The 9,878-nt window shown below is 46.9% G+C and overlaps 1 pseudogene; it reads left to right on the forward strand.

Moving 5' to 3' along the window:
- LOC107112888 overlaps positions 1-9,878 on the forward strand; it is a 122,881-nt pseudogene that overhangs the window by 56,800 nt on the left and 56,203 nt on the right.

Below are 9,878 nucleotides of genomic sequence, written 5' to 3' on the forward strand. Positions count from 1 at the left end.
TAGAAAAAACCCAGCAGGAACTCATTAGCATAATAGGCCACACCCAACAGCAGAAACTCATTAGCATATTAGGCTACACCCCTGACAACACAGCTCATTACCACATTAGGCCGCACCCCCATGTTACCAGAAATGTGGTTATCCAGCCAAACACCCCTTTTGCTTGTTATTCTGTTTACCTTGTTTGTTGTCAAAACCCAGGGCTTTTTTGTAGCAGGAACTCCTTTGCATGTTAGGCCACACACCCCTAATGTAGCCAATCCTAATGAGTTTCTGCTGTTGGGTGTGGCCTATTATCCTAATGAGTTCCTGCTGGGCGTGGCCAACTCAGGAGCCAGCCGGAACTCCGTTCCTGTGCGTTCCTGCCAAAAAATGTGCGTTCCTGCCCAAAAATAGCCCTGGCGACACTTCTAAACAGCACTGTGGCTCTCCATGCAGATTTGAATACAAAAGTCAAAAGGGAGGGTGGAGTGGGCAGTCCCAGCAAATGGATGGTCTGTGGCTCTCGCTGGGTCTTAGGGCTGGCTTTTCTTTTCCTCAGGGAGGAGCTCCAGAGGCTAGTGGGGAGCACCCAGTTTTGCCTCTGCTTGTGTCGGCAGCATTAGAACCCGTGACCAGCGAAGACCCCCTCAACTTGGGGTTCTCAGCAAAAGTCTCCCCCCCCCATGGGACCAAAAGAGGATGAAGAGGAAGGAGAATTTTCTCCTGTGTGGCAGATGGCACTCGGGCACCTACAGACGGAGGGCAGGAAAGGCCCTGAAGCCGGAATGGGAGCAGGAAAAGAGTCGAGTGCCGGGCGACTCTGGGAGAAGACGAGGCTGAGGAGCTTCCTGGGTGAGGATGCCCTTGGCTTGGACGTGCAGCGCCAGCAATTCAGGCGGTTCTGCTACTGGGAGGCCGAGGGCCCCCGAGACGCATGCAGCCACCTCCACGAACTTTGCAACCGTTGGCTGAAGCCGGAGAGGCGCAGCAAGAAGGAGATGCTGGACCTGGTGATCCTGGAGCAGTTCCTGGCCGTCCTGCCCCCGGAGATGGAGAGCTGGGTGAGGGAGTGCGGGCCGGAGACCAGTTCCCAGGCGGTGGCCCTGGCAGAAGGCTTCCTCCTCAGCCAGGCAGAGAAGGAGAAAGAGTGGGTGAGTAGGGTTTCATCCTGGCAAGATGAAAGCATCTTGAGAACCTCAGTCGTTTCCTGAAGCATCTCTGCCCCCCTTTATTTTTATTTTATTTTTTGGTTTGTGGTTGTGTGCCTGTACCTGGAAGTCACGGTGGCCTCTGTCAACTCCTACTGGGGCACGGATGACATTCAGAGAAGTGGCTTGATAGCCTGCCTTTGCCTCCCAGCCCTGGTATTCTCTGGAGGTCTCCCCTCCAAATACTAGCCAGGGTCAGCCCTGCTTAGTTTCTGAGATCTGACGAGATTGGGCTTGCCTTGAGCTATCCACGTTAGGATTCTGACTCCTCTCTTTGTCCCCCGTGTGGTGTTTCAGGTGTGTGAACAATTCATGGAGATGTTTGCCGAGTCAGAAAATACTCCATCAAGGACCTGCCAGAATCCACAGTTCAGGGCCTTCAAGCAGGAGGATCCAATGTGGGACACCTCTCCAGGTAAGGATTAATTGTGCCTGAACACCTGTAACAGTCTCAGGATAAACGTTGTGTCTCTGTTTTTCTCTCCAGGATGCCTGAAACTCATTACTGCTATTTCCAGTCCCTTGGCCTGTGTTTGAGAGACTGGATTGTCCTTCTTTTCCTTCCAGGATTTGGAAAAGTGCTTTCCGAGTCTTCTCCTCTTTGTCCTGGCGTGGGAACAGCTGTTATTCAGCCAGCTCGGACCGAGGAAGGTCCCGTGTCCTTTGAGGAGGTGGACGTGGACTTCACCAAGGAGGAGTGGGAGCTTCTGGATCCGGGCCAGAGGGTCCTGGCCATGGAAGTCATGTTGGAGAATTTTGGGAATGTGGCCTCTCTCGGTAAGGGCCCCTTTCACTTTGGTTGATAGATGCTTCAATTGAATTAATATCCATGACTGTCGCTAGCAGTCCGTACACTCTAAGGATATTTTGAAGCAAGGAGTAGATGGCCAGCCGGTGTGCCCTGGCATGATACCTGAACTCTTGCCCTCCTGAGCCCTTTTCTTCCGGCCTGCTTGGGATTTAGAGTCTCATTGCAAGCAGCAGAACTCTTTCCTGATTCAGAGTTTGGGGGTGAAGGGTGGGCGCAACTTGGAGTGAGGGATCTCAGTGGTTGCTTCCTGTCTGCCCTTTGAAGGAGATGGGTTTCTTGGAGCAGATGCTTCCTGTCTGCCCTTTGGGTGACGTGGGTTTGCCAGAGGGGATGCTTCCTGTCTGTCTTTGGAAGAGGTGGGCTTGATGAAGAGGATGCTTCCCTCTGGGATAACTCTTGATCACAGAATCATAGAGTTGTAAGGGGCCATACAGACCATCTAGTCCAACCCCGTGCCCGATGCTGCATTCCTGACTGGCACTTCGGTCCAAGTTCAGAGCAGCATCTGCAAGCATCAGGTGATGTTTCCAGGCACACCTTCAGGTCTTTCGCCTGCTATGTGTATGTGCTGTGGATAAATATTTTGTAGAGCAACATTCGGGGCTTCTGTCCTTGTTGTGCTTGATTGAGAAAGAAGAGAGGCGGGTTTGGAATATTTATGCCTCCAGAAGTGTCAGTGAGAACTCACCTGCTTTTGTTTCTCCCAAAGGAGAACTTTTGACTCTTAGACCTGATCTCAGCTCCTGCCAGGACGAAGAAGGTAACAAAAAGGTGTTTACTCAAAGTACTATGGAAACAGACATCAAAGCAGGTAACTACTGAGATGTGGGATCCTTGGAGTCGTGAGACTTCCTCAGAGGGGCGGTGTGATTTTTCTGGTTCTTCTCCATCTTATGCATCCTCCTTGTGAATATCTTGTCAGTTTGTGATCCAGTCCTATCCACTTGATACCTTGTCACAGTAGTTTTGGTTGCGAGTGTAGTCTGTTTCCCCCTCTACCAACAAAATATTTCCTTGCAAGCAGAGCAAGGAGAGGGCTGGAGTAGAGCCATGCTCCTTGATAGGTGAATTTTGTGTGTGTGGGTGTGCATGCACATGCATGCCTGGAAGTCACTGGCAACCCCTACTGGGGCTTGAACATTCAGAGACGTGGCTTGCTATTTCCTGCTTGTGCGTCCCAGCCCGGGTACTCTTTGGAGGTCTCCCATTCAAATACTTGCCAGAGTTGGACCTGCTTAGCTTCCAAGATCTGACGAGATCATGTTCGCCTGGGCTATCCAGGTCAGGGATCAGTTTCCTCATCTTTTGATGTAAGATTGCTGCATAATTCATCAGTGCTCCTGATGGGCTAATTTTTAACATGCAAGGCGGGAGAATTTTCAAGTGGGGAAATATCCTGAGTGCGGGCCTTTCCGCATTCCATTTTCCTCCCTTGTGTGTTCCTGTTGCTTCATGGCTCCCCCCCCCACATGTGTTTTGCTCCCCCTAATGGCCGATTCAGTATTGCCTTGATGACCAGCAGGGAGATATGTCAGCGATGTAATGTCATGTCCACTCAGCCACTAGAATGAGCAAACCACACGTGGAACACTCCCTCCGCCACTGAAGTGACAGGAACGCACAAACGAGGGGAATGAGAATGCAGAAAAGCCCCGTGTTTCCTGCCAGAATGAGAACCAAGAGTACCAATGCGTCAGCAAGGGCACAGTGGGAAATAGCCAGAGAAAAACTGAATGCGAGGGAAGCCTCTTTAAAAAATGGAAGAAATTATTTTTCAGTCAAGGGAGATCTGTGCAATCTCCAGTGAAATAGACACCCTCTTGTAGTCTAAGCTGTGGGGTAAGACCACACTAGTGGTACCACACTGCTGCAGAACAGGTATGGACAAAGCCCAGGTGCCATCAGGCGGTCCACCAGCAAGCACCAAGGATACAGAGCATCCCTGCCACAGACAGAGTGTTCTATCTATACACTGTGGCTAATAGACACTGTTGGACTTCTGTTCCATATGTTTATGCTATCCCCTCTTGAAGCTGTCTATGTTTCTAGCTGCCACCAATTCCTGTGGCAGTGAATTCCACATGTGAATGGGTGAAGAAGTACTTCCTTTTATCCGTTCTAACCTGACTGCTCAGCAATTTCATGGAGTGCCCATGAGCTCTTCTATTGTGAGAAAGGGAGAAAAGTACCTCTTTCTCTACCTGCTCTATCTCATGGATAATTTCATACACCTCTCTCATATCACTCCTCAATCATTGTTTCTGCCAGCTAAAGAGCCCTGACTTCTTCAACCTTTCTTCATAGGGAAGGTGCTCCAGGCCCTTAATCATCTTAGTTACCCTTTTCTGTACTTTTTCCAATGCTAAAATATATTTTTTTGAGTCTCTGAGGTCTTCTTTTGTTCTACTGTTATTATTTCACCATCAGGCTCTTGGGGTGGTGAATAGTGTCATTTTAGGAGGGCAAAACAAGCCCCCTTGTGCAAACGAGGCCGCCAAGAGGTTAGTTAGGAAGAGGGGTCCCCAGAGCAAGTAAAGGGAGACTTCAGTAAAGGTTACAACCAGGGCTCTTTTTGTAGAAAAAACCCAGCAGGAACTCATTAGCATAATAGGCCACACCCAACAGCAGAAACTCATTAGCATATTAGGCTACACCCCTGGCAGCACAGCTCATTAGCACTTTAGGCCACACCCCCATGCCACCAGAAGTGTGGTCATCCAGCCGCACCCACCTTTTGCTTCTTATTCTGTTTACCTTGTTTGTTGTCAAAACCCAGGGCTTTTTTTGTAGCAGGAACTCCTTTGCATGTTAGGCCACACACCCCCAATGTAGCCAATCCGAATGAGTTTCTGCTGTTGGGTGTGGCCTATTATGCTAATGAGTCCCTGCTGGGCGTGGCCAACTCAGGAACCAGCCGGAACTCCGGTCCTGTGCGTTCCTGCCCAAAAATAGCCCTGGTTACAACAAGGAAAGGGCAGATCCTGTTCTGACAGGGAAACATTGCAGGGCTTTGGGAAGGGGGACGGAAGTGGGGAGAAATGTGACATCCGGAGATGGTACCAAATTTGCAAGATGGGCAGCTGACAGAATGTTGAAGAATAGTGTATGTACTACCAACGTTCCCTCTAAGCTGTGGAGTCTTGTGAGCAAAAATCCTACTTAGTGAGCTACTGGCATTAAAGCTGTGAGCGAGCAACTTGGCTGCTGCATAAATTAGTTTGCTCTGGAGCCCTCCCTTCCTGAGCTAAGGCAAAAATGTGTGAGCTGGAGGCTAAAAAACTGTGAGCCAGCTCACACTAACTCAGCTTAGAGGGAACACTGTGTACTACTACATATGTCTGTGTGTGCACAAAAGGGAGGTGCTATCTCAAGTTCAGAAGAACAGATATCAGATAGAAGAAAACTAATCTCTTCATGGAGCGCCACAGAACATCACCACTCAGCCAGCTGGAAACCCCTTGACCTCATATACGCAGCCTTGGTGGGGAGGGCGGGGTATAAATTGAACAAACAAATAAATGAATAAATATCACGGCTGGAAGGAAAAGACAAAATTGATGGTGAGAGGTGATTTTAACTACCCACACGTTGATTGGGTCAATATGTGTTCAAGTCAGGAGAAAGAGACTGGGTTTCTACATACTCTCAATGACTGTGCCATGGAGCAGATGGTCACAGAACCTACCAGGCGGGAGGTGGTTCTAGACTTGGTCCTAAGTACTGCTCAAGACCTGGTGAGAGATGTAAATGTGATAGCACCGGTTGGGAGCAGTGACCAGAATGGTCTTAAGTTTAGCATTTATGTAAACAGGGAGTTGCCCAGGAAGACCAACACAACCACCTTTAGCTTTAGAAGGGGTAACTCTCAAATGAGGGGGCTTGTGAAGAAGATGCTGAAAGAGAAGGTAAGGAGGGTCAAATCCCTTCGTGAAGGTTGCAGACTACTTAAAGCTACAGTCCTGGAAGCTCAGATAAAATGTATACCACAGGTTAGGAAAGGTAAAAAGGTGTAAAGGTAAAGGTTCCCTTGCTCGAAAGCCAGTCGAATCCGACGCTAGGGTTTGCGGTGCTCATCTCCGTTTCAAAGCCGAAGAGCCAGCGCTGTCCGAAGACGTTTCCTTGGTCATGTGGCCGGCATGACTAAACACCAAGGCGCACGGAACACTGTTACCTTCCCACCGAAGTGGTCCCTATTTATCTACTTGCAATTTCTTGCTTTCGAACTGCTAGGTTGGCAGGAGCTGGAACTAGAGACGGGAGCTCACTCCGTCATGCGGCACACTCGGGTCTCGAACTGCTGAACTACTGACCTTCCACAGCCTGCAGTTCAGCGTATTAACCACTTGAGCCACCGCAGCTCCTTTAGGAAAGGTACCAGTAGTAATAAAAAAGGGCTGTATGGTTAACGAACAAAGTAATGGAAGTAATAAAAGTTAAGAAGGATTCCTTTAAGCGGTGGAAAGCTAGTCCGAGTGAAGTAAATAAAAGGGAGCACAGGCTTTGGTAAATAAAATGGAAGTCAGTGAAGACAAAATCTGTGGTCATTTTTAATACTGTGTACAGTTCTGGTCACCGCACCTCAAAGAAGATATTATAGCACTGGAAAAAGTGCCCAAAAGGGCAACTAAAATGATTAAAGGGATGGAACACTTTCCCTATGAAGAAAGGTTAAAGAGGTTAGGGCTCTTTAGCCTGGAGAGATGACGTTTGAGGGGTGTTGAACTCATTTGTTACGGGGGCTGGATCTGACATAGATGTCAATTCTGTTGGGCTGGGCCATGTGTGCCATAAAACATAACACCAGCTACTGGAGATACAGACTTTATAAGGGACAGCGGCTGGTTCTCACTGAAAGGCCCCATGAGCTGGGAGGGGCTGCTTTGTAAACACCACATGGGCAGACTGGAGAGCCAGTGGTGCAGTGCAAGGGAGATGCTCCCGTGCTGCTTGACTGCTGCAGATGAGGTTCTTCCCCCATGCTGGAGCCACAATAGGGGTGGATCCGCCTTCTCCAAGTGTTCTCCTGTTTCGTCCCTTACACCAGGCCTTGCGGGCCACATAAGAGCCTTAACGAGCCCCCAGGCTTAAAGTTTGACACCCCTGTGACAGAGGTTTACAAAATTAAGCATGGGATAGAGAAAGAAGTACTTTCCCCCCTTTCTCACAGTACAAGAACTCATGAGTTAATGAGCAGTAGGTTTAGGACAGAGGAAAGGAAGCTTTCTTTTCTATTTTGCAGAAGTTGTTTTTCCCCCCTAACTTGCTTACCTGCCTCTTTATGAAATGAAATGGCAGGCCAGAGGGATAGTTAAAGATTGCTTTGCTGGTTAGCTTAAAAACCTACAGAAACCAATAAAATAATATCATAAAAACCTTATATAAATGTGTTGTAGTTCCATGTAGAATAATTAAGAAGAGGTGCATATTTTTAATATTCACCGTTGCTCTTTCAATTGTGATAATTTGACAGTAGGTGCAGAAACTGAATGTGTGTGTGTGTGTGAGAGAGAGAGAGGCATAGAACAGCACACATCTGGTAGTCAAAAAAGGTTTTAACATTAAAATGCTTCATAAAATAACTTTTTAAAAGTTAATAGTGTGCCAAGTGATTCTCATCCTTTCTAGTATCTTTGCATCCTCCACTGGCCAGAACACTGAATACTAGGAATAGGTTTATTTCTTTTTAGAGGAGCCTTTTAGGTGATAATGGGTTTTGCGGAAGAGCAAGACAGTAGTGCAGTGTTAACATAATCTGGGTACAGATAACAGGGATAGATGGATTTGTTTAATCAATATAATAAACTTTTTTTTGTTCTTTTTTTGTGATGCGGCTGTCAGCCAGCTTTGCAGATCTCCACAATGTCATTAACAACACCAACAGAATAAAATGTCTATACTGCTAATTGTTGTTGTTAGTAATAGGTTTTCATGTATGGTCATAAAGCCAATATGTTCTGTCAAGACACATTCACTTTTTTCTTAGGTACAGACCATACTCAGAATAGTTATGTCATAGATTTTTTATTTAAATGGTCTTTTAATTTTTTTATTTTTGGTGCTGTGGTCCTATTACTATTTCTAGAAAGCAAAGACGGTCCCTAGATTTTTCCTTGAAATGCATTTTTTGTTGTTGGAGGGCTTGGTGCTTGTGTCTCAAGAGTTCTACAATAAGGTCTGCACTATGTATGCCAATGTTTCCAAATACGGGGATGTCACGTATCGTTTACACAGAGTTTGAATAATACAGCAAGTTCTGGAGTAACTTTCAGTTTGTAATTCAGTTGGGCAAAGCCTGGTTAAAATTTTCTTTAATTTTCAATGCAAGTTAAATACGTGTTGTCAGCATACTTAGAGGGGCAGTGTTCCCATTCTGAAGACTCAGAACAAATTGGAAAATGGAATGATGACTTCTAAATGGAATAGTTTTAGCAGGGTGATGTCAGCTAAAGATACCAGTGATAAGTTCCATATATTATTTGTAGTACAGATTGTAGTTTGTGTTTGCATAATTTGTATGTTTGTGAACAGAACTTTTTAAATATTTAGAAATGTAGGCCTGCTCACAATTTAAGGCTACTAAATCTGTTGGCTCATGAGTTAGAATTCCTGCTTAGAGGGGAATTACAGAGCAATGTTGTATGGGATTCTGAAGGGCCTGCCACATAAACATGCCAGCCATACACAAGGCTACTATGCCAGTGTAAAATTCAGCATCTCAGAAAGGATTATCTTGCTTTCCTGGCGTATTTTAAGCCGTCACGAGGATTCGTGTCCTCCTGTTGTCAGTTAATTTGACATTGCCTGGAGCAGGCAGTCTAGAAGCTGATTAAATACCCCAAGGACCATTCAGAAGTAAGGGGGGGGGGCTGCACAGAGATATCCTGCATAATGGGGTGGGTGACAGGGCCACAGGGGGAATTACCAGTCGAGTTGGAGGAGCATCTGGGGTGGTCTAGAGCTGAATCAGATGCAGTACAGACTCTGGGTGACCACCTGGCCCTCATGGGAGGCAGGAGTGCTTCTCTCTATGATGGCAGAATTGACAGCTGTCACTCTTTCTGCTGGTGGTACACCCAACAGTAAATGTGGGGGTGAAGTTATTTGAAGAATCACGCGAGACAACTCTCTTGAGGGTAGAGAAATCAGTCTGCCTCTCAAGGCAGCAGCAGTTTATTTTATCCCCATTCTGCTTCCCCCCTCCCCTCCATCCGTGTGCTGGGGTTGAGAGGTCACATAGCTGGGGTCCAGGGTTCACATTCAGAAAACCAGAGGAGAACAATCACTTTCAGGGGGGATTTGTTTTGATTACATTGGAACAATTATTAACAAGCTACCTCCACAGTACTACAACATGTCCATAGGTACTGTGGCTGTGCAAAGGTTGTTGGATTTAGAGCTATGTCCTGTTGATTAGAGTTACTGATCAATATCCAGATATTTACAGAGTCTGGAAATATGGGCTCAAAGCAGGACAGGTGTGCCTAATCGCTGACGTCGTGCCCACATTCCACACTTTTTTTGCCTTTAAAGCAGGCATTGTTCTTCATCAGAATGTTCTGACCCCTCTGCAGAGGAATCAGAATGAATGTTATAGAGAGAGAGCGCTAAAGGCCCTCGTGGAGTTGCAGAATAGGCAGTACGTCTTTTGGGGTTGCAGGACAAGCACCAAGATTGAAATATACAGTATATGAAACGCATGACAAGGAAACATAAAACAATGATTACAAGATATTGAATACATTTTTCAAGCCACCCCCCCAGGTAGTCATGATCACAGGGCATTCCATGGCATCTGGTGGGGGATGGAACAGTTGTGGTTTGTGGTTCACACTGGCGAAAGTTCCTGCCAAAGGAGCAACCATAGCTGTCACAGGTAC

The sequence above is a fragment of the Gekko japonicus genome, unplaced genomic scaffold (assembly GCF_001447785.1).
Source record: "Gekko japonicus isolate JY-2015 unplaced genomic scaffold, Gekko_japonicus_V1.1 scaffold3638, whole genome shotgun sequence".
NCBI classification, from domain to species: Eukaryota; Metazoa; Chordata; class Lepidosauria; order Squamata; family Gekkonidae; genus Gekko; species Gekko japonicus.